This window comes from Podarcis raffonei, chromosome 17 (genome assembly GCF_027172205.1).
Source record: "Podarcis raffonei isolate rPodRaf1 chromosome 17, rPodRaf1.pri, whole genome shotgun sequence".
NCBI classification, from domain to species: Eukaryota; Metazoa; Chordata; class Lepidosauria; order Squamata; family Lacertidae; genus Podarcis; species Podarcis raffonei.
In genome coordinates, this window is record NC_070618.1 from 17781013 (window position 1) to 17805736 (window position 24724).

A 24724-nucleotide genomic window follows, 5' to 3' on the forward strand; every position below is an offset into this window, starting at 1 on the left:
TATTGTATTGGGAGGAGTTCTTGCTCTGGCCAGCCCTGCCAGATGCACAAATATGAAATGGGAGACACCTGGCTTACTAGCAGTACGTGTGAAAAGGATCTAGGGGTCTTGGTGGACCACAAGCTCAACATGAGTCAACAGCGTGATGCAGTAGCAAAAAAGCTAATGCTACTCTAGGTAAAGGTAAAGGGACCCCTGACCCTTAGGTCCAGTCGCGGACGACTCTGGGGTTGCACTGCTCATCTCACTTTACTAGCCAAGGGAGCTGGCGTACAGATTCCAGGTCATGTGGCCAGCATGACTAAGCCGCTTCTGGCGAACCAGAGCAGTGCACGGAAACACCATTTACCTTCCCACCGGAGCAGTACCTATTTATCCACTTGTACTTTCATGTGCTTTCGAACTGCTAGGTGGGCAGGAGCAGGGACCGAGCAACGGGAGCTCTCCCCGTCGGCAAGCCCTAGGCTCTGTGGTTTAACCCACAGCACCACCCACATCCCTAATGCTACTTTAGGCTGTATCAATAGAAGTATAGTGTCCAGGTCAACGGAAGTAATAGTACCACTCTTTTCTGCCTTGGTCAGACCACACCTGGAATATTGTATCCAATTCTGGGCACCACAATTTAAGAAGGATGTTGATGAGCTGCAATGTGTACAGAGGAGGGCAACCAAGATGGACAAGGGTCTGGAAATCAAACCTTATGAGGATCAGTTGAGGGAGCTGGGTATGTTGAGCCTGGAAAAGAGGAGTCTGAGGGGAGATATGACAGCCATCTTCAAATATTTCAATAGCTATCAAATGGAAGATGGAGCAAGCTTGTTTTCTCCTGCTCTGGGGAGGAGGGGGGACTCAAACCAATAGCTTCAAGTTACAAGAAAAGAGATTCAGACTAAACTTCAGAGAAAACTTTCTGACAGTAAGAGCTGTTCAACAGTAGAGCTGTCTCTCTCTGGAGGTTGTGCTCCGAGCCCCGAAACCCATCCCCCATGGAAATAAAGACACAGTGGAGACAGAATTTAGTTTAAATGTTAATGGGCAAATTTTGGCCACAACTTTATTAAATACACAAATGTGACTGGTATTGACTTAGGCATTGGTATCAAAACTATAACTGGCTCCTGCCCACCCTGCAGGAAGCCTGGAAGGTCAAACAACCAGCAGGGGGAGCTCCATCAATGTATATTGACTGGTGTTCACCCCTGGGGTTCCCGGGGGTCCTGGCATGGCCCTAGCCCCTCTCCGGGCTTCGGATGAGATCCAGACCCCCGGATTCCTTTAATGGAATACCCTATTAATTGGAGGGGCAGGTGATGGCCGCACCTCCCCTCCCCACATTACCCTAATGCCTAACCGCCAAAACTTACAAAGTTGTGACGATTGCTAAGAGGTAGACAAAAACCAAGTGGCCACAGCCAATCTGCCACATTGGACAAAATTCCTACCCAGCCCTCGTTCCAAAACAGGCAACCAACTGAAGTCCAAAGCAAGGCCAAACACAACCTAATTAACAGGTGGGTGGGCAGGTGCTTGGCAGGAGGTCCCTACATCGCACTGCCAAATAAATACCCCCAACCTTGCCACGCTGCCGATTGGCTAAAGGCACCACCGGCTTGGAGCGGGGCAAGCCCCACCCACAAGCGGTTGGGGAAGAGTTCCAGGACCCAGCACAACATGGACCCTCTGTTAGGAGGATCCAACTTGTGGACTCTCCTTCCTTGGAAGTTTTGAAGCAGAGGTTGGGTGGCTATCTGTTATGGATGCTTTAGCTGATATTCCTGCATTGCAGGAGGTTGGACTAGATCATGAGGTCTCTTCCAACTCTATGATTCTGCTGGTAAATTTGAATATCTTTATGGGCCTGGCCAGTTATTATGCTTCCAGTCACTTCAAACTGCACTGTATTAGTGTCTGCCACAATAAAGCCCTGGCCTGTCAGTCTGAGCAACTCACCATTACAAAGAGCAGCCAATGGTGTATGCCTTGCCTTGCCTGTTTGAGAACACCTTGCCCAAACACTCAGCAATCCAGAGCAGACTCCAACTGGAGCCAAAGAGAGGTATAAAGAAAGCTCTTGACATTGCCTGCTCTTTTGCAATTTACTCTTGAACCGAGCACCAGCCTTTCAACTTCAGTGAAGTTCTTGTCCCCATCCTTACCAATATCTCTAATGGCCCTCCTGTTTGATTTGTACTCAGGCAGCACCAGGAGGGTTGACAGGTGAGGCAAGGCTGAGCCGCTTGCTCCAAGCTCTGAGTTTTCCTTTCAACCGTAACCTTAGATACTGGCTCATCTTCTGACAGTGCAGGAGGCTGGCTTCTTAGTATGGGCACGCTGGTGTTACGGACATCACAGAGAGGATAACATTTGAACGAAGTGACTTAAAAGAGCTTTGATGCCTGTTCTCAGCACCCGACTCCAGCTTCAGAGTAAATGATAGCTTCACGCCAGTCTTTCCCTTACTGTGTGGAGACAATTTGCATGAGCAGACGGAGATACTTGATTTGGGGTGCGGGGCGAATTCCTGCATAAGGCTGAGGTCTTTGTCACTGAAACCAAAGGGATAAAAGAAGCAAGGGGAATGGCTTTGGGAAAGATGAAATTCAGCTTGAGTTCAAGCACACGGTTAGCATACCCTCCAATGTCCCAATTTTCCAGGGACAGTCCAAGTATTATGGAAGCCACTCCAGTTTCTGATTTGATTCCGCGTTGTCCCTTCCCTCACCTTGGAGAACAATTAAAAGTGTCTCTGTGTGTGGTGCAAAAAATGGAGTCCTGTTGATACTGAAAATAAAGTTCCTGAACCAAATGAACATTTGAGTGTGCAATCTGTGTCAAACTAAGCACTCATACAGTTATTCATATGTAACATTCAATAGCTGCCATGTCTGATATTGGGGCAGGCTGGAGTTGAGAATATTGGGCAAGATGCGCAGTGGTCTGATTCAGCGTTTGGCAGCTTCGTATGATAATGTGCAGTAAACACAAGGAGCCTGGTGTGCTTCAAGGTTGTGCATGTGTGTGAGGGAAGAATAATCGTCTCGCCGACAAATCAGGCGACACACTTGTTCTAAAATTCTGCTAATGGCACAGCATGTTTCCTGCCTATACATTCAATCAACAAGCACAAAAAAGGCCAGATATTGAAATCAGACAGCAAGCAAAGAGATGCTAAAATGTGAATTGGAAGTAGATGTTAAAATAACTTTGTGATCACAATGCCCAATTCCTTCCTGTTCGCTCTGTGCTTTAAAAAGGGGGTGGGGGGAGTTGGTCATTACAAGATGGTTTTGTTATTTATTTAGTTCCCAAATTTCCATAAATTCTGTAAATAAACAAACAAGGAAATAAACAGCTGTCTGACTTTTAGAAGACATACACAGGGTGAGGATGATGATACAAGACGATGGGGCTGCCTATGCTGTAACCTTCCTTTTATAAATTTTGCTGTTGAAAGCCTTTAACTACATTGGTTTCCTTCCCTGTAACGCGCACACACACACACACACACACACACACACTATTAGGTAAATTTGTTTTCAGCCTTTCTGCAAACTTGCATTTTATGTTTTATGCTACCAGTCTTGATCGCAAGTAATGCAACAACAGCCCCACCTATTGATCAAAGCAGACTTGTGCCTTGGCTGCTCTGCGGCAGTGAAGCAACTGAAGCGCTCTGCAGTTTTCACTGACCGTTGTGAACAGGTTTTTGACAAGATTTTGTTTTGCACAATTAAGCAAGCCAACTACACCACAAAGGTGTTTTGCCAAATGCCTGCAGGATCGAGCAGCAGACGCAGAGGGCTGCCATCCTTTGCATGGGAAGTTTTCCTCCTGCTGGTCTACATATGTTCATTTTGTGAAATTGTGTGTATATTTAATGTTGTGACTTTAACACAGCCCTAAAAATAAGCACAGACACGTGCACTAAAACGGAAATCAAACTGCTGTAATGGATTTTTTAAAACAACAACAACCCAAGCCAAGCCAGTGCTTTCCAGCCATTTTAAAAATAATTACTTTGAAATTGATATCCCACCTTTCTTCCATATAGCTCAAGGTGGCATATGTAGTCCTCCTCCCTCTCTTTTATGCTCACAACAACCCTGTGAGGTAGGCCACAACTGGACCTTGTTTACCTAGTCTTACGCAGTAACCCTGAAAACCAGATCATTGCGAACAATTGTAAAAGCGGAAGAAACAAAGCCTGATGAGCAGAGAAATGCTGTGTAGGTGAATCTGGAATATAACAAGCATTTGCCAGAGAAGTGGTTTTCGTCAGGCTTATGCATGGTGAAGAACGACAGTTGGGTTTTCCATTTTGGTAAAAATCAAAGCATTTCACAGTACAGGGGTACCTCGGGTTAAGTACTTAATTCATTCCGGAGGTCTGTACTTAACCTGAAACTGTTCTTAACCTGAAGCACCACTTTAGCTAATGGAGCCTCCTGCTGCTGCCGCGCCGCTGGAGCACGATTTCTGTTCTCATCCTGAAGCAAGGTTCTTAACCTGAAGCACTATTTCTGGGTTAGCGGAGTCTGTAAGCTGAAGTGTATGTAACCTGAAACTTATGTAACCTGAGGTACCACTGTATTGTATTTCTCAGGCAAATGATCTTCAAAAATATACTCCCCCACCCCACCCCCTGCACTGCACCAATTGGGGAAGGAGAAACTTTGCAGCTTTATATGCTGCTTAGTTGAAGAAGCAAGAAATGCTATTTTGATAGTGTTACTTAGGTCTACTGACCAGGGCCATAGCTTGGGGGTGGTAATGTGGGCCCCTGCCAGGGGCGCAGGCAATGGGGGAGGCACAAAATTGGCTTTAAAAAGTCCATAAATATAAATATTGATTATTGCCTCATAAGAAATGGTTTTAAATAGGTAAAGGTAAAGGACCTCTGGATGGTTAAGTCCAGTTAAAGGCAACTATGGGGTTCGGTACTCATCTCGCTTTGAGGCCAAGGGAGCCGGCGTTTGTCCACAGACAACTTTCTGGGTCATAAGGCCAGCATAACTAAACAACTTCTGGCACAACGGAACACCATGACGGAAACCAGAGTGCACAGAAACACTGTTTACCTTCCCGCCACAGTGGTACCTATTTTATCTACTCGCACTGGTGTGCTTTCGACCTGCTAGTTTGGCAGAAGCTGGGACAGAGCAACGGGAGCTCACCCCGTTGGGTGGATTAGAACCGCCGAACTTCTGATCGGCAAGCCCAAGAGGTTCAGTGGTTTAGACCATAGACAGTGGATTGAATGGGTGGAGGAGAAGTAGAAAGAAGAGCTAATTTGTCCACGGCTAGGGGGCACAATCTGGATGGTTCTGCCAGGGGCACAAGATCACCTAGCTACGGCTCTGCTACTGACTCTACAAATAGATTTGAAGGAGACCCTGAGGGAGGGTAATTGCTCACGGGTGGAGCATCACCTCAGCCTGCAAGAGTCACTAGCATTGCCAGCCAGGTAGGGCTGGGAGGTTCCCCGGTTCGAAACCCTGGCTACACATTGAATCAAAGCACAGCTATGCATCAAAATACGCAAGTCTTCAGATTTTCCAATGTAGCCTCCCAGCTGTAAGCTGCGTGTAGGTTGTAGCTGGAGTCAGTCCAAGCTCCTTCCAGGCCAGGAGGGAAAGACCAGCAAGACAAGGAACAGGTGTTCCAGGACTCACAGCCTGGAAAAAGAAGACTGCAAAAATGAAAAATTGAGTGAAACTGAAATTGGCATGCTCATCTGCATTTCAGTCTGAATGGATTGTCTAGTATGGACCAGGCTGGCTCAAGGGAGCCAAGGGAGAGACTTCATGGCTGCACTACTCTGGCAACAAGCCCCTCTTCAAATGACCATGCTGTAAGACAGCTGTCAGCAAACGTTTTCAGCAAGGGGCCAGTCCACTGTCCCCCAGACCTTGTGTGGGGATGGACTATATTTTGGAGAAGAAGAAGAAGAAGAAGAAGAAGAAGAAGAAGAAGAAGAAGAAGAAGAAGAAGAAGAAGAAGAAAACACGAATTCCTATGCCCCACAAATAACCCAGAGATGCATTTTAAATAAAAGCGCACATTCTACTCATTTAAAAACAGCAGGCAGGCCCCACAAATAAGCCAGAGATGCATTTTAAATAAAAGGACACATTCTACTCATGTAAAAACATGCTAATTTCGCAGGCCGGATTTAGAAGACGATAGGGCCAGATCCGGCCCCCAGGTCTTAGTTTGCCTACCCATGCTCTAAGATCTGGACTCCCTCTATGCAGTCTGAAGGTGTAAATAGGTAAATAAATCATATTTCTTAAAGCTATGATATTCTCTGCCGTGTCTCAGAAAACACAAGGAGCCTGGTGTGCTTTAAGGTTGTGCATGTGTGTGAGGGTAGGTGGGAAGAATAATCTTCCTGCCGACAAATCAGGAGACACACTTGTTCTAAAATTCTGCTAATGGCACAGCATGTTTCCTGCACATACATTCAATCAACAAGCAAAAAAAAAAAAAAGGCCAGATATTGAAATCAGACAACAGGCAAAGAGATGCTAAACTGTGAATTGTAAGTAGATGTTAAAATAACTTTGTAATCACAACGCCCAGTTTCTTCCTCTTCACTCTGTGCTTTAAAAGGGGGGTGGGGAGAGTTGGTCATTACAAGATGGTTTGGTTATTTATATCTTTATTAAATTTCTAGAAATTATGTAAATAAACAAACAAGGAAATAAACAACTATCTGACTTTTAGAAGATATCTGAAGGCAACCCTCTACCGGGAAAATTTTAATGTCTAATGTTTTACAATTTTTTATGTGCTGTAAGCTGCCCAGAATGGCTGGTGAAGCCTAGCCAGGTGGGCGGGGTGTAAATAATAAAATTATTATTATTATTTATTAATTATTACATTTCTATAGATGTTGAGCTTGCCATACAGTGTGGCTGATGCATCCTTCTCTAGCTCAATAGCCCCAGAAATTTCTCCATTCTACAGCAGAGGAGATAAAAATGAGGTGATAAAAAGATAAGAAGAGAGATAATAGATAAGATATGAGATCAGAGATGAGATCAAAGATCAGAGATAAGAAGCAATAAAGAAAAATGTGGGGCTGCTAGAAAGTCCTCTTGAAACCAACTCTGTGCTGTTCTTTGTTCCCTGTCCCTCCTTCTCCCCCATCCTAACCCAAAATAGTAGGAGCACCTGACTTGTGTATAAGCACCCCACCTCTGCACTTGGCAAGGGATCAATAGTTCAGTGTGGCCGCAGCCGCTCTTTGGAACTCAATGCTTATTGGCACCCAGCAAGTGCCTTCATCATGCTGTTTTCAGTGCCTGCTCACAAACTCTATTTTTATTTTACTGTTTAGCTCTCCTGGTAGGGGAAAGATTGCTTATTCCAAATGAAAGTCTGGTCTGTAGATTATTGGCAAGGGGAAGAGTGAGAAACAAACTGTGGGTATTTAACCCCTGCACGATATTTGCTGGACCTCTTTGCCTTCGTGCAGCGGATCACACACACACCCACTTACCCCCCCTTTATCTGGTGCATTGGCCTTGCTATGGACATTGTTGGTTGCCTGTTTTGCAATGGGGGCCTGGTTGGAAATTTTCCATCCGGAAGATTGGCAGAGCCATTTGGTTTTCCCCTACCACGTAGCAATCATCACAACTTTGTAAGGTTTGGCAGTTAGGCGTTGGATCAGCAATGTGTGGGGAGGGGAGGTGTGTCCATCACCTGCCCCTCCAAGCTCAAGGGTATTCCGTTGAAGGAATCAGGGGTGGGCCTGGGTCTTGTTGGAAACCCCACGGTAGGGGTAGGGCAGGGGTCAGCAACCTTTTTCAGCCGTGGGCTGGTCCACCGTCCCTCATACCATGTGGTGGGCCGGACTATATTTTGAAGGGGAAAAATGAACGAATTCCTATGCCCCACAAATAACCCAGAGATGCATTTTAAATAAAAGCACACATTCTACTCATGTAAAAACACCAGGCAGGCCCCACAAATAACCCAGGGGTGCATTTTAAATAAAAGAACATATTCTACTCATGTAAAAGCACGCTGATTCCCTGACCGTCTGTGGGCCGGATTGAGAAGGCGATTGGGCCGCATCCGGCCCCCGGGCCTGAGGTTGCCTACCCCTGGGCTAGGGCCATACAGGGGCACCGGGGCTGAGCTTGAGTCGGTTCGCATCTGCGGGGCTGCCTCTGGTGGTGTTTCACCATTTTATCAGATTCCCCACGAAGCAAGTGGGAGTCTGATCTAGTTTGGATGATTCCAGTGCCTAAGCCAATTCCACTCACATTCTGTATTCAATAAAGTTGTGGCTCAAATTTTGCCCCCTAACTTAAACTAGAATCCCGTTTCACTGTCTCTTCATTTTTTGGGTGGTGGTTGGGGGTCTTGAAGTGCAACCAATAACACGCACAATAGCTGCTGACAGCCTCGGCAACAACCAATCTAACGTCCACCCTATGCACCACGCATGTATAAGACGACCCCCACTTTTTAGCATGATTTTTAAAGAAATAAACATAGCCTTGTACACAGAAAGGTATGGTATCTCTACTCCCCTCCATAGATCGACAGCACAGCTACCTACAATTGGTGACCATTTTTGAGTGTCTCCACTTCTAAAACTGCTCTATAGAGGGCAGCAAAAACTTGCTATTGAGAAAGTGATCACATTCCTTTTCTGCTTTTCTTTTTAAAACATCTCATACGGTGTCCCAGCATGAGAAAAAGATGGAAAACATACCTTACAAGTGTTATAATAAACTAACAGGAATAAAACGCCATTATGCCTGGTCTCGAATTTGTGGTTTTTTGCAAAAAGTTTTGCCAAACCTCTAAAAAATGACTGTGCCAATAATCTGACTTTATGTCTGACTTTACATTTTTTAAATTTTACCTTCTGAAAATGTCAGGCAATATTACATTATAAATATAATATAATAAAAATAATTAATATAATATAATATAGCTGCAAGTACTTGACCATCATTTTTAATGATTTCCGTGCAATTTTACACACATTTTACTTACCAAGTGAAACTAAATTATATTAATTTAACTAAATTAATTTAACTAAAATATCTTTTGAATTGCCTGGTCATGTTACAACTTTTTATCAACGCTCATTTTGGGAATTAGAAAGTTGAAAATTTTCACTGAAACTGCTGCTGCCATGAGTCCTGGAAGGAAGACTGTGCATTTTTGTATCATAAACATTCATCATAAATAACAGAAGACAACAAATTGTGTTGGAAGATATGAGTTACTTATCACCTTTTAGGTTTTCTTTTAAAAAACTATTTTGTTTATTTAGTTCTCAAAAGTTTACATACTTTACTTTCAACAAATTAATCCATTGACTTCCCATCCACCCCATGTTTATCCTTTAATACTGCGTATTTTAACTTTTAACAGTCTATAATTAGCCATAATGTCTTTCAACTGTTGCTCATATTTCAAATCCTGCTCGCGTTTTCATGCAATTATAATAGTTCTTCAGATATTCTACAAAATGTGCATATTGCAATGACATGGATGTAGGGAAATGGTGTGTCCTCAAGGGACGTTCAAAAGAGCCCTAGATTCAGGTCTTTCCTGCTTGTGTTTTACTTCTTGATCACGAGCTCAGTGCTGTGCTTTAATTTCCACAGCAGGTGGCAACCTTCACAAAGTCAAACTGCTCTTGTCTGCTTTCTCCAAACTAAACCTTCATAAATTCCTGATGCAATTACCTCAGAAATGACCCTACTAAACATTTTCCAAGACAATAATGCCCATTTACACCACAAAGGACTCATAACCCACCTACTTTCAGCAGCCAGAAACATCATAACCAGACACTGGAGAGACCTGTCAGGAGTAAGAATGGACCAGTGGTACCAAATAGTATGGGAAACAGCCTTACTAGAAAAATTAACCAATAAACTGAAATTGACACGGGGACAAATAGAAGAAGATGCCTTCACCCCGGTATGGCTCCCCTTTATCAGCCCAACAAGACAATGACAAAAATCCACCAACAACATACAAATCAATATGGCTAACCTGATCCAAAACACCCACCCACCCCACTCACACATGAAAACAAAGATTACCACAGCCAGTCACAAACAAACAAGCACACCCAAGGCCAACCCCAACCTCTCTCACCACCAAAGGAACACAAGTGAATAGCAGAGAACCTGCACAAGCGACGCTGACACAAAAACCCACATATATTAAGTAAAATAGAAACATTGCCACCACTCCCCACCCCCACTCACCTTTCCCCCCTCCAACTCTTTCCCCCTTTTCTTCCTAATGTCTCAACAAATGAAACTGCTCTGTAAAAAAATGTTACGGGGGGGGGGAGAGAAAGAGAGATACATTGCACATACTTTTGTAAAGCAAGAAAATATTTAATAAAAATACATTAAAAAAATAAATTCCCCATGCTTGCTATTCTGAAAGGGTAACAGTTACTATTTCACCTATGGAGGAATGTGTTAATCTCTCTGACCCCTTTCCCTTTGCTCAGGATGAAGAGTTTTCTATTGGGAATTGCAGGAAAAGAGAACCCTTCGTACATTAAGCCCGCTGCCTTTTCTTTTTCTTTAAGCAGCATATTTACACTAATCCAAGCATAGGCAAACTCAGCCCTCCAGATGTTTTGGGACTACAACTCCCATCATCCCTAGCTAATAGGACCAGTGGACAGGGACGATGGGATTTGTAGTCTCAAAACATCTGGAGGGCTGAGTTTGCCTATGCCTGCACAAGGCACTTTTTTAAAAAACCCAATCCATAGGATCCCAATGTCAACTGGCACATGTGTTTGAACCTATACAGAGGCAATACTTGGATGACCATACAAATTAAATGACATTTAGGTTGTGGCATGAAAATATTGAGTGCCAATGTTCCTTACTGTCTGTACACTGCCCAGGTTTGAGAAGGAATAGTATATTCTTCAAGCTGCCACAGCCACTGGCTGGGTGTTTGGAGAACAGTGCTTAATTTGGGGTGCAGCTCAAAAATGGTGCTGACAAAATGGGAAGAATTCCCATGAAAGCTGTAACAATGAAGGGCATAGAGAAGTCTAATTGCACAAAGAAATACTGGCTGTGATTAGCTTGGAGGATGCAGGAGAATAGATCATACAGAAGAGGAATGAGGGAATGTGTGGTCCTCCCGTCGTTGTTGAACAACTGCCATCAGCCCCAACCAGTATAGCCTTTGGTAAGGAATGAGGGGAATTGCAGCACAGCAACCTCTGGTGGGGTATAAGTTCCCCATCTGTGATATAGAGGATGAAGCTATCAACAATGCTAAACTGACAGCTGAAAGCTCCATCGTCAAGAGGTAAGCATTGTATATTTTAAGTATGGGGTGACCTGTCCCACAACACATAGCCCAAACACATTTGAGTTTATTTTTTTTAATCAAATTTCTGTTTTATATTTCAGAATATTCACTTAAACAACCTTAAAATATCAATGACTTCCCTTCCTCTCCTTACATGGTTCATTTTGCACAGCATAAATCCCTGCATATTTTATATAAACTAAACCATTCAGTATTCCATTATTACAGCCATCAAAACTTATTTACACTGTTGAATTTATCTTAATACTGCCCACGTTTTCAAATACAGTGGATGCTCAGGTTGCAAACATGATCCGTGCGGGATGCACGTTGGCAACCCACAGTGTTTGCAACCCACCGTGGCATGTCTGCACATGCGCGGATTGCAATTTGGTGCTTCTGCACATGCGCAAAGCGCGATTTAGCACTTCTGCGCATGTGTGACCCCTGAAACCCAAATGTAACCCATTCCGGTACTTCCAGATTTCAGCGGGTCCGTAACCCAAAGAAACGCAACCTGAAGCGTCTGTAACCCAAGGTATGACTGTAAACGCAATTTCCTCCATATATTGAATCAACAATCTTCTTTAAGCATATGTTCTTCTTGTTCTCTTATACTGTATATGTTAGGTCCACAAGCTGTGCATATTCCATCAATTTAAGTTGCCAATCTTCTTTAGTTGGGACTTCGCTCCTTTTCCATGGCCCAAACACATTTTAGCCTTTGTAAGACAACATTCAGAAGTTCCTTTTCAATCGCAGTCTTCCATGTTTGCATACCAAATGAAGCTTATTGCACAGGCCTATAGCTGTAGTGTTCTTTGGACTCTTTGGTTTGCTTTGCCAGAATTACTCAAGGACCAGAAAGAGTTTGCACGGCGCCCCTGATTCACCTCCAGTAATGTGCAAATAGCAATACCTCTAAAAGGCCAGAGAGTTTTACAATGGAAGTCCATCATCATCTTCCAAGGTGCTATCAGGGTAGCAAGTAGACTGGAGTGCCTGTGACCAATGCATGAGAAACAAATTGTGCACTCCATAGTTTGCCTCACAAGGTTTAGGAAATCTATTTAAGCTAGGAATTGGACTAGATTCTCTGTTTTGATTCCCTCCTGCTTTGTGATTCTGTGAAAACAGAAAAAGAATGGTGAGTGCTGAGCATGAGGAAGCCAGGCTGCTGAAACAGCTGTTGCAGCTGCTGGGCCTAATTTTAAATTTATTTCACTTAAGACAAAAGGCCCCTCTGGCAGATCTTATTCACAGCTTTGAGCACATTCTTTGGTGGGGGTGGAATTCTAGTTCTGTGAGAAAGAGAGATGAGTCTTACTTTCTGTAAACCGGGAGGTTGTCTTGCCAAGTGTCCAATATTTAAAGGCTTTTTCTTTTCTTTTGTTTGTTTCACAACTCAAAACCTCAATGGGAAAAATAATGAACAGGTCCTGCAAACTCTGAGCTGTTTCCTTCAGTGTGCTTTGGTCTGGCACCCAAGCAAGAAAAACTCAAATGTGCAGAAATGAACAATGACAACTTGAAGACCTTTAAAGCCCTATACGGCCTAGGACCCTCGTACCTACGGGACCGCCTCTCCTGGTATGCCCCACAGAGAAACTTACGGTCTTCAAATAAAAACATCCTGAAGGTCCCAGGCCACAGAGAAGTTAGGCTGGCCTCAACTAGAGCCAGGGCTTTTTTGGCTGTGGCTCCGACCTGGTGGAACACTCTGTCACAACAGACTAGGGCCCTGCGGGACTTGACATCTTTCCGCAGGGCCTGCAAGACAGAGCTGTTCCACCAGGCTTTTGGCCAGGGCACAGCCTGACTCCCTCCCTCGGCAATCTTCGTGGATCTCTGGCCCAATGGTGGCCAGTGGCTTGAATTTAATTAATTTTATAATGAATGTTTTTAGAGTGTTGTTTGTGTTGTACTTTTGTATTGTTTTATTGTTGTTAGCCGCCCTGAGCCCAGCTTCGGCTGGGGAGGGCGGGATATAAATAAAATTTATTATTATTATTATTATTACTAAGTCGTGTAGGCAGCCTCTGTCCCTGTTTCTCATTTATTGATTGGCAACTGGATCTTTGTCCCATTTTTTGTATGTTTGCAGTTTCCCCCAGGCACTATGAGAAATAATCCTCGATATCTTGGGTGGAGGTTGTCTGTTTCCATTTTTGATGATGTGTTCTCAGATTAAAAACACTAAACAGGTTTCTCACCACATGTTATTTTTATTATCCACAGCCCCTAAGCCATTCACCACCACCACCAGGTGTGGCTGATCACATGCTGAAGACATACCTTTGGTAGCCAAGGTACATATTGTTGCACGCCACCCCAGACTCCAAACAGTGTGAGATTTCAGGGGTTCCTGACACTCACCCAGGGTTCAGTTTCTTCAGAATGAGGCACAGCAGAGACTTTAGGATATATGGTTTATTTATTTAGGATATATGGTTGAGAGCCAGTGTGGTGTAGTGGTTAAGAGCGGTAGTCTCGTAATCTGGGGAACCGGGTTCGTGTCTCCGCTCCTCCACATGCAGCTGCTGGGTGACCTTGGGCCAGTCACACTTCTTTGAAGTCTCTCAGCCCCACTCACCTCACAGAGTGTTTGTTGTGGTGGAGGAAGGGAAAGGAGAATGTTAGCCGCTTTGAGACTCCTGAAGGGGAGTGAAAGGTGGGATATCAAATCCAAACTCTTCTTCTTCTTCTTATACCTATATACAGCCTGATAGAGGAGTTCACAACATTAACACCCCAAGAAGGTATTTCTTCTCCCATAGCCGAAGCCTTGGATCCAAACAGAAATCAAGCATCGCTCTACATCTCCAGTTTCTGCCTGCTTCTAGTCTAGCTCACATACACTTAGACTCTGGTCTCAGGTACATTAGTCAAAAAACAGTGTTTTAAATGTGTTATAAACATGCAACACCGGATGGCGCTGTAGAGAACCAATCTTTTCTATGTGGTTTTACATAGAGGTTTTCTTTCTTTCTTTTGTTACAGTCAAACCACGGTTCCCGAATGCCTCAGTTCTGGAACGTTTCAGCTCCTGAACACCGAAAACCCAGCAGTCACTGCTCTGGTTTTTGAACAATTTTTGGAAGCCAAACGTGCTACGCAGCTTCCGTTTTGAGTTTCCCTATTGTATTGAGGCTTCCGCTTTCAGTTTTCGGTTGTTGGATGTTTTGGAAGTCGAAAGGTCTTCCAGAATGGATTACGTCGACTCCCAAGGTTTGACTGTATAATGATTTGATTTATAACGTATTCCCCACCCCCACCCCCCACCCCCCACCCCCCCATGTGTAGATCCACCCTCTTGCTTTTGTCCTCCTACCTACCAGGCCGTTGAGGGAGGGAATTTGAAATTTAACGGAATTTGATATTTGCCTCCCATTTCCACCCCTACCCCCGTTTTCTTCATTTTTAAAAAAAGAGCTGGATGGTATTTTCTGTATTATTACTGATGACATTACAACTTCGTTTTGTGTGTAGGAAAAAAGGAAACTGCTGAGGAGGGCGGATACTTCAAATGTCCATGCATTTTGCTGTGGGCAACAGTAGACATCACTGGGTCTAGGGAATGGGAAGCAGTAGTAAGTCTGATCTCTTACACTGTTTTCCAAAGGCAGCACAGTGGAACCACGGAACCATGAGAGCCAGTGGCTTAGCGTGGGGGGTGCAGGGGGTGCCGGCCGCACCGGGCGCAACATCTGGGGGTTAGGGTTAGGGGGCGCAAATCCACAGGTTAGGGGGCACAAATCCACGGGTTAGGGGGCGCAAATTACTTGCCTTGCCCCGGGTGCTGACAACCCACGCTACGCCACTGATGAGAGCCAGTGTGGTGTAGTGGTTAAGAGCAGTAGACTTGTAATCTGGGGAACCGGGTTCGCTTCCCCGCTCCTCCACATACAGCTGCTGGGTGACCTTGGGCTAGTCACACTTCTCTGAAGTCTCTCAGCCCCACTCACCTCACAGAGTGTTAGTTGTGGGGGAGGAAGGGAAAGGAGAATGTTAGCCGCTTTGAGACTCCTTCGGGTAGTGATAAAGCGGGATATCAAATCCAAACTCCTCCTCCTCCTCCTCTTCTTCTTCTTCTTCTTCTTCTTCTTCTCGAACTTAATCTGTTCCATGAGTCTATTCGACTCCTGAAACCATTTGAGAACCAAGGCGCAGCTTCCTATTGGCTGCAGGAGCTTCCTGCACTCAAGCAGAAACCACGTTGGATGTTTGGCTTCCGAAAAATGTTTGCAAACCGGAACACTCACTTCCAGGTTTGTGTCTGTGGAGGTAATGCTCTGCTTGTGCTGAGGCACACCTCGCACCCAGCATGCAACAGTGTGCCCAGGAGCCTTGCGCCCACACTCCCTGAACTTGTGCCTCTTGGCTAGCAAACAGGGTTTTCCCCCTGACCGTTTGTCCTCTCACAGATTTGGCTGCTAGACCTAACGCTTGGCTGGAGCATGACCGGGGACGCAGATGCAATCAAGTACCGGGGAAAATGTTTTAGAGAAACACCTGCTGACACGTGTATTTGATAATGCTGGAAATGTGCTTAGATAGAAATATGTCATGTTCAGGGTGATTTCACTACTGTTTCCAATTGTTGACTTCTGCTAATAAAAAGAGGCTCTGCAAAGCTTGCTCTTCAGCTTGCTCACGCACAGCTCACTTGCATCCAACCTCCTGTCATCCTCATTATTCCTACAGTGGCTTTCAGGGGCCAATTTATTCAGGAGCCAAGCTATTTGAGTACCAAGTACCAAGGTACCACTGTAGTTAATTTCTAGGCAGGTGGGCAGATGAGTAGTGTGAGCAAGTAGTGAGTTTCTGTGTGAGTTGTATGACGATCCGAGCACTATCTGACTCAGAACTGCTTCAAGGGATAGTAGACATTTGGCCCTGATGATTACAGTACACAACTGAGTGCTTATCTCTAGGCCCAGGCCCTTGCTGGTAGCATCACTCAGTGGAGAAAGCCAAAAGCATTCAGAAACTTGTTTAGAAACTACAGAGTGAAAGGATCCAACATGGGGACTACCCCATTTAAGTCCTGGTCTACGATTTTGTACTCATACAGCTTCTAGACATGTCTGTTGGTGCCTCAGCATAGGAGGAATCGGGGAATGCCAAGTCAGGATGAGCAATAGGTTTGGGGATTGGTTAAGAGAGCTTGAGCTGCCTTTATGAGTTTAGGATTCAGTAGATCTGACTTCATTGTCCTCTCCCAGAAAGCCAGCACAGCAAGTTTTTGATGCATCTGGAAACGAGCTTGTAATATAGACCACCAAGCAGGCTTCTTTCTGTCTCCAGTGGTTTTGACAAGGCTGCAATCAAGATCTCTTAATGCTCCGGTCTGAAACACTTTGAAATTCCATTGGGACCGAACCAGTTTTATTGCCAGTAAAAAGCCCCCTAAGGCCAGTCAAAATGTCGGTAATTTCTTGTGATGTTTTAGCTTATTAATTCTTCCATATGGCACATAGAATGTGCACACCAGCCACAAAAATCTGGTCTTTCGGAGCCCCCAGCTGATGTATTCAAATGTGTTTAAGGATAATGTAAAATGATGCATAGAATAGCATTCTCCCACAAGAACACAAGAAGTATCCTGCATGTTCAGACTGCCTAGTCCGCCATCTTGTTTAGCACAGTTGCCTGCCGCTGCCACCCGGTTACTTCTGGACAACAGGAAAGTAACAGTCATATCCTGTTGCCAACTCCCAGCAACATGTACTATCCTGTATTTTGAAGAGCAAAAAAGAAGATGCTATGACGACTCTCATCTTAAATATCCCTGCTATATGTAGGCGATAGAAGTTGTGATATATTGCTGAGGGAGGCGGGAAAAGAGAAGAGGAAAGCAAGTCTTCAGCCACCAGTTATGTCTATGTCTCATACCAGAAAGTATAGTCAGAGTTTTCAAAATCAGTTTTCAATCAATGTGCCATTCAAAGCAAATAAATGCAATTGTCCCAAATTCTACCCCTAAAAAAAGAGGATGTGTCCGGGAAAAAGAGGACTCATGGCAACCCTATTCTGTGTACTCACTCCTAGAGTTTTTTCCATATAACATTAGCAGGCCTACGGTCTGTGCACCTATGTACACAGTAGCTGAGTTTTACAAATCAACCACTTTCACATAAACGCAAGACAGCTTGTACCTGTGTATGTGTGAAGAAACCTATACCGTCACTGAATCTGTGTAGGAGCCACAGTGTAGTGGACTGGATTCAAGCCTTGCCCCAGCCAGGGGGGAAGTTGTGGGGAAGGGACAGGTTTTATTCAGATTATTCCAGTGTGCTCATGTTTGTCTTCCCTCTCTCCCACTCCCTGTTTTCCTCCCATTGGTTCTGAACTCCAGGGCTGGTGCAGTTTTCTTACTGTGTCAGGGGCATGGCAGAGAAATGAAAGGGCTTTGGGTCCTGTGTACTAGGACTGGGCGATACATCAATATATAATCCAAAACTGGATTGAAGTCCATCTTGTGATAATGGTTTCCTAATATTTGACCTGGCAATATGTCACGAATCATGAAGCGTGTTAGGGCTAGGCGATATATCATCCAAAACCAGTTTCAAGTCCTTATCATGATATTGATTTCCTTATTTTTGAGCTGGCAATATATTGCGAATTCATGATGTGTGTGCTATGCAAAAATTAAAACATGGAGGGAAACATGAAGCCAGCCAATGCTTCTGCATAGCTCCATCCTGATTTCAGACGTTGTGATATATCAGTATATTGTGATGTTTAGCTGGTGATATATCGAGAAGTTGAAAACCAGATATCGCCCAGCCCTACTGCGTGCTTTGGGCATTCAGTTTCATCTCAAAATCTCAGTGTTCAAGGGAGATAGTAGCCTGAGTCAGATGTAGCATTCCTGCCTGGTTTGTTCAATCACAGTTTTTCTGCGCTGTCAAACCCAGGAAACTGAAATTTAAGTGCTCCTTGCATGATTTAATCTTGGCAGATGAAAACATTAGAGTCCCTTCTGGGTCAGATCCTCTTACTTAGCCTCAGTCGGCTTCAGTCTAGATTTACACTACTGCTAAGTGACAAAGAATAGTTTTATTCCAAGGGTAGTTTGTGTGTCTGTGAGTAATTTATTGAATGTTGCATGGAACTCAAGTTATGGAACTTGCAGAGCCTTGCATATGGTGCGTCTTTGAACAACTGGAAGCCCCTGGGGGAGTTGAGCCCAGGGCTGCAGCTGCCTTCTGATTTGTCTTCCATCCATGACTGTCACATTGGTATCCCATCTTGAAGATAATTTTCTACTCCTTTCTCCCACATTGTTGAAAAATTCACAAGCATGTTTTTCTTTCATTAAAGAGTGTGTTAATACGGTGCTTAACAATTTTGCCTAATCTTGTGTGATATGTATGCTGTGGGAATATTCTCTCTTTCTCCCCAACCCCCAATATATTAAATTGTAACATCCAGGCTATTTTTCCAACAAATGCTCTATATAGCCTGATCTTATTTCAGTAGTGTTTCAGGTGAGAGGCAGGAGTCTTCAGTACAGCTGAGAACTATGTACAATGTGGTTGTCTTGATAATAGATCAATGGTGACAATCGCCATTATGTATCTGAAAATGCACAACCACAATCCAGCCAAAAGTTAAGTATCTAACATGTAACCCTAAGCATGTCTACTCAGATAAATTCCACTGAATTCAGTAAGATTTGCTCCTGCAGAGGCATGTATTGCAGCCTTAGTCCCATTTGTTCCAGTGGGAGAATTAAACACATCCAGAAACATTTCCCATTTAAATATACAGTATGGTTGGAACTTGAGAGTTTATATTTGGCTAGATTAAAGACAGGGAACCTGCAGCCCTGCAGATGTGGTTGGAGCACAACTCCTATAATCTCTTGTCATGCTAGCCAGGGCTATATCTTAATTTATTCTTCAGAGTTACTCTTATTTTGACATTTGCATAGTAAGGAGGGTCACTAGCCCATACTAAAGAGACTCTGGGTCCCTTTGATTTCAGCAAATAAATTAGTGTCAAATGTTGGATTCTGCATGAAATTTAAATTTCAGTTCTAGGTTTACAGTACAACTGCAGCTGTGAAGCCTACAGCACAACTCTACCAACTGAAAATCAATGTTTTTTTGGCCGGGGTGGGGTGGAGGGCTCTCTTCAAAATGTTATTCAGGAGCAGCCCCATTACTCATAGTTTGAGATTACATTTTGGCACTACACTTTAAAAAGTTAGTAAAGCTAGCCAGTTTAATACACTGGATACTTGTAATTGTTTTCACATGTCCACAGGATAGACATCCACACACATTTGCCTTTACCTTATTAGATTGGAGCTAAGAGAGTGAAAATAGCAAAGTCAGTACCGCTATTTATTGTTTCCCCCTCCTTCTCCTTAGAAATTTTCCAAAGGAACCAGAGACCCTCAGAGGTATGTGCATGTGTGTGCACACAGAGAGAGAGGTGGAGAGAGGGGGGGTTACTTATGAGCAAGATGACACACATGGTTCTCCTCCTCCCCATTTTATCATCACAACAACCCAGTGACAGATCCTGAGGGTGAATGACGGACCCAAGGTCATCCACTGAGCTTCATGGCCAAGTGAGGATTTGAACCCTGATCTCCCAGGTCCCAGTCCAACACTCTATCCACTGCTGTGACCCAGAGATCGGAGAAGAAATGAAACGCAAGAATTACAGACTGCAGCATGATTATCTGCCTGCCAACCAGGATACTATTTCATGCATCTGCTAAAGTGCACTCTAGTTAAATTAGTCCATGAAAACTTCGGATTACAACTCCCATCGTCTCTGACTATATGTTATGCTGGCTGAGGCTGATGGGAGTTGTAGTCCACAGCATTCGGAACACACTATGTTGGCTGTCCCATGCTTATGCCATCGTAAATGTCTTTAAGGTCCACAAGTTCTTTGCTGTTTTCACTTCCTGAGAGAGATTCAGAAAGTAGCTTCATGGAATTGTTTTCAAAAAATAGCAAGTTTACCCTATGAACACCAGGGGGGGAATTACTCCAGATCAGTTCCAACCTACTGTAAGCACCCGATACAGCATCTAAACCTATTGCATTTGCTCTGAGCATTTTATCTGTGTTGTTTTGAGTTGTTTCATACGACACATTCCCCCCTTTTAAACTTTTTTTGCCATACAGAACTTGCCCGAGGCTTGCTTTTTCTCCTTCCTGCTGCACACCCTCAGAGTTATTTATGCAACTAGAGTTACATGTTTTTCCTCTGGTCTTTAAGACAGATTACCAAATCAAAAACAATTGCCAGAAGGCCTGGGGGAGAGCTTTGTGGGTTAACTGTGCTTGGCTGCTGCATGTAAATCTGCTTTGGCTTTCATCTTCTGCCCACCTCCTTTCTGAAACTCCTTTGGGGAGCTGCCTTTATCAGTTACAGATGGTTCTATGGAAGGGACACAGTCAAGCTGGCAATTCTTGTTTCGCTTCTCAGGGGATAAATCAAGGCCCCCAAGACTACCTTATCAGTATGATGTTATGAATGTGCTTAGTGACACAGGACAAATTGCCTTCCTGCTTGGTAAGATAAACTGTGGGAAGTGATATAAACCTGATACGCCTCCTATAGTTCATGTTTTGGCTCTCTTGGGACTCCTTGTATAGAACAGAACTTGTAGATAAGTTATTAAGGAGGGTGAAATCCTTCAAAATGCTGATGCATGACTTTGTGTAAGTGGTCTGTGCCTGTTTCTGGGGACAAAATATAATGTATATTTACAATATTATTTTGGTAAGTACCGTATTTTTCCGTGTACAATGGTATCTCAGTCTACGAACTTAATCTGTTCTGGATTTACGTTCTTAAACCAAAGCCGTTCTTAAACTGAGGTGCTCTTTCCCTAATAAGGCCTCCTACCGCTGGTGCCCTTCCACCGTCCATTCATAGACCGAGGTAAAGTTCGCAAACTGCAGAGCTTGTATACCAAATAGTTTGTAAACAGGGCTGTTCTTAAACCGAGGTACCACTGTATAAGACAACCCCTATTTTTTTTAATCCAAAATTAAGAAATAGGACAAGAGTCCAAGCTCGAACCTGAAACCCACCACCAATGTATAAGACGAAACCCAATATTTGACTAAAAAAAAATAAACAAACAAAACAAAACAAAACAAAAACAAACAAAACAAAAAGCAAGACAGAAAAAATACGATTAACACCACATGATATGTTGGCATTAATGTGACAACCACACCGGTGAAAACAGTTTACAAATAATGAGGTCTAGAAAAAGGTTTAAAGATCAATTTGAAAATCTAGCCATAAAAAATTGAAAAATTATCAAATGTGTGTGGAAGCAAATGGGATTCCTGCATTACAAGAGAGTTGGACTAGATGTCCCTTGGGGTCCCTTCCAACTCTACAATCATAGCTGTCAACGTTTCCCTTTTTTAAGGGAAATTCCCTTATTCCGAATAGGATTCCTCGCAAGAAAAGGGAAAAGTTGACAGCTATGCTACAATTCTATGATTCCATGATTAAGCGATGTGTCTACCATTTAACTGTGGTCAGTTTCACCCATATCTTAACAGAAGGAACTGAACGAATCAAGAATCCCTTTGAAAACATCTCAAATGCACCATTTTGTAGATGTAATTTACTAATGGTTCCGTGCGATATTATCCAGAGGATGCTAAGAATGTAAACTTGTGTTTCTGTTTGTGCTTATCAGGGTGAGGCTGATTGTAACCATCTGTCACAAAATGGGATTAGAAAACCAGCTGACTCCTACAACTGCAAAGTCCCCCGACCACCTCCATATTTCCAGTGTTAGAAACACTATTATTTCTTTTCAGAGACTTTCTAGATATTTTTGAAGTAGTGAAGTGAGACCTATGAAGAAAATTAGAGTTCAAATAAACATTTAAAACCTTTACTGGACTACTTGATTGCAACCAGGAGTACCATTTCTGAATGGCATGTGCATGTTCACACATAACAGCGGAACAACCAAAATAGGGTTGAGTCATGCTGAGTCATGTTGTGAACTACCCTGTGGTCTTCAGGTGATTTACTAAATAATAATAATGATAAGCTATGTGCACAATGAGAGGAGTGGTGCTGTGGTCTAAACCACTGAGCCTCTTGGGCTTGCCGATCAGAAGGTTGGCGGTTCAAATCCCTGTGATGGGGTGAACTCCCGTTGTTCTGTCCCACCTCCTGCCAACCTAGCAGTTCGAAAGCACACAAGTGCAAGTAGATAAATAGGTACCACTGTGGCAGGAAGGTAAACGCCATTTCCATGTGCTCTGTTTTCCGTCATAGTGTCCTGTTGGGCCAGAAGCGGTTTTGTCATGCTGGCCACATGACCTGGAGAGCTGTCTGTGGCAAACGCTGGCTCCCTCAGCCTGAAAAGTGAGATGAGTGCTGCAACCTCATAGTCACATTTGACTGGACTTAACTGCCCAGGGGTTCTTTACCTTTACCTTTTTTTTACAATGGGAAATTTCTTTTCCATTGGCTTCAATGGAAGGTTTTTTTAAGAAATAAGAAAGACACAACAGCAACTCATCCCTTCCACCACCCACATTAATGACTGCTCTGTCCACATTATTATGACAGAGCCCTAGATATGCTTCAGCTTAGCACCCAGCCACAGCAAATCATACCAGTATATAAAGACTATGTTGAGTGGAATGAGGAAACCATCTTGTCATTTGACTCAAGCGGCAAAATGTATTGGGCCAGCCCTGCTCATCCGAGCCATTCCCTACTGTGGCTCGAAGTTGTTAGTGGAGTTAAAGTCAAGGTAAATGGACCCGTGACCGTTAGGTCCAGGCGCAGATGACTCTTGGGTTGCGGCGCTCATCTCGCTTTACTGGCCAAGGGAGCCAGGCTACAGCTTCTGGGTCATGTGGCCAGCATGACTAAGCCACTTCTGGTGAACCAGAGCAGCGCACGGAAATGCCGTTTACCTTCCCGCCGGAGCGGTACCTATTTATCTACTTGCACTTTGACGTGCTTTCAAACTGCTAGGTTGGCAGGAGCTGGGAACGAGGAACGGGATCTCACCCCGTCGTGGGGATTCAAACCTCCGACCTTCCAATCAGCAAGCCCTAGACTCAGTGGTTTAGACCACAGCGCCACCCGCGTCCCCTGTTAGTGGACTTATCACCCATTAATTTCTCGGTTTCCATGGTCGAAGCAATGGCTGTACCACACAGTCAACGTTTGATCAGGCTTTTCAATCTTGTTTACTGTCACTGTATTAAAAGTGTTTCCTCCCTCCTTCTCACAGGCTCAAAAAGTAATTAGTGGAATAACAAGGACCTAGAAGCAGTGAAACCCAGTATGCTCTAAAAAAGGTTGTGAGCCAAGATCATATCCATAGCCACACGTAAGGAGTCTTTGATACCGTCTGTGTAATTCTCTTCCATGTAATTACATACCTGACTTGAGTCCATGACTTAAAAGGATCAAACTACAGTCTTTGGCTAGACTCTTAATAGGGGTTTTGTTGTTGTCTAGATCAGGCAGAATTAATAAAGTTACTGGCTTGAACAATGAATACTTCAGTGAATTCCATGGGTGGGTTTGCCAAGTCGGGGGAGGGGGGGAAGGGTTAACTTATATTGGCACAAGCTTTGAACATGAACAGTGTGATCCTATGTGTTATTATTATAGGGTTTTTGTGGGGGTACTCGGGGGTATGCAATACTGGCACCTCCCCCCATGTTAAAAGTGTGTCACTTACTGTAACGACTTCATGGTGAGTACCAGCACCATTTTTACCTCAAAAGAAAGCATTGAGTATTATTTAATAATAATAATAATAATAATAATAATAATAATAATAATAATAATAATATTTCTATACTGCCCTTCACCCAAAGATCACAGAGCTGTTTACAATATAAAAACCCAAAAATGCATAGTAACATACAAAAACAATAACCCCTCACCTGCAGTTTAAAGTATGTCTGCTCAAAAGTAAATAATGCATATTTCAGTGGGACTCCCTCCCTAGCAAATAGAATCTCCAATTTGGAGGTACACATAATATGTACATGAACAGACACATTTCTAGCTATGAAATTGTACGTAACTTCTTTATAGTTAACTTTCATTTCAATGTATAATGGGGGTCCACAAAATTGTATGAACAGGCACCAGAGCTGTAAGCTGCCCAGAGTACCCAATAAACAACAACAACTTCTTCTTCTTCTTCTTCTTCTTCTTCTTCTTCTTCTTCTTCTTCTTCTTCTTCTTCTTCACCTCCACTTGCTGCCTGCCGATACGCTACTGTCTCCACCATCACTCCTCCTCTGTCCAGTCCCAAACAGCACTTGAAACCATCACCTTGTTGAAGTGAAGTACGCCTAAGTCTGGTAAGTGCCTAGATGGGCACCACATACTTCACTATAGG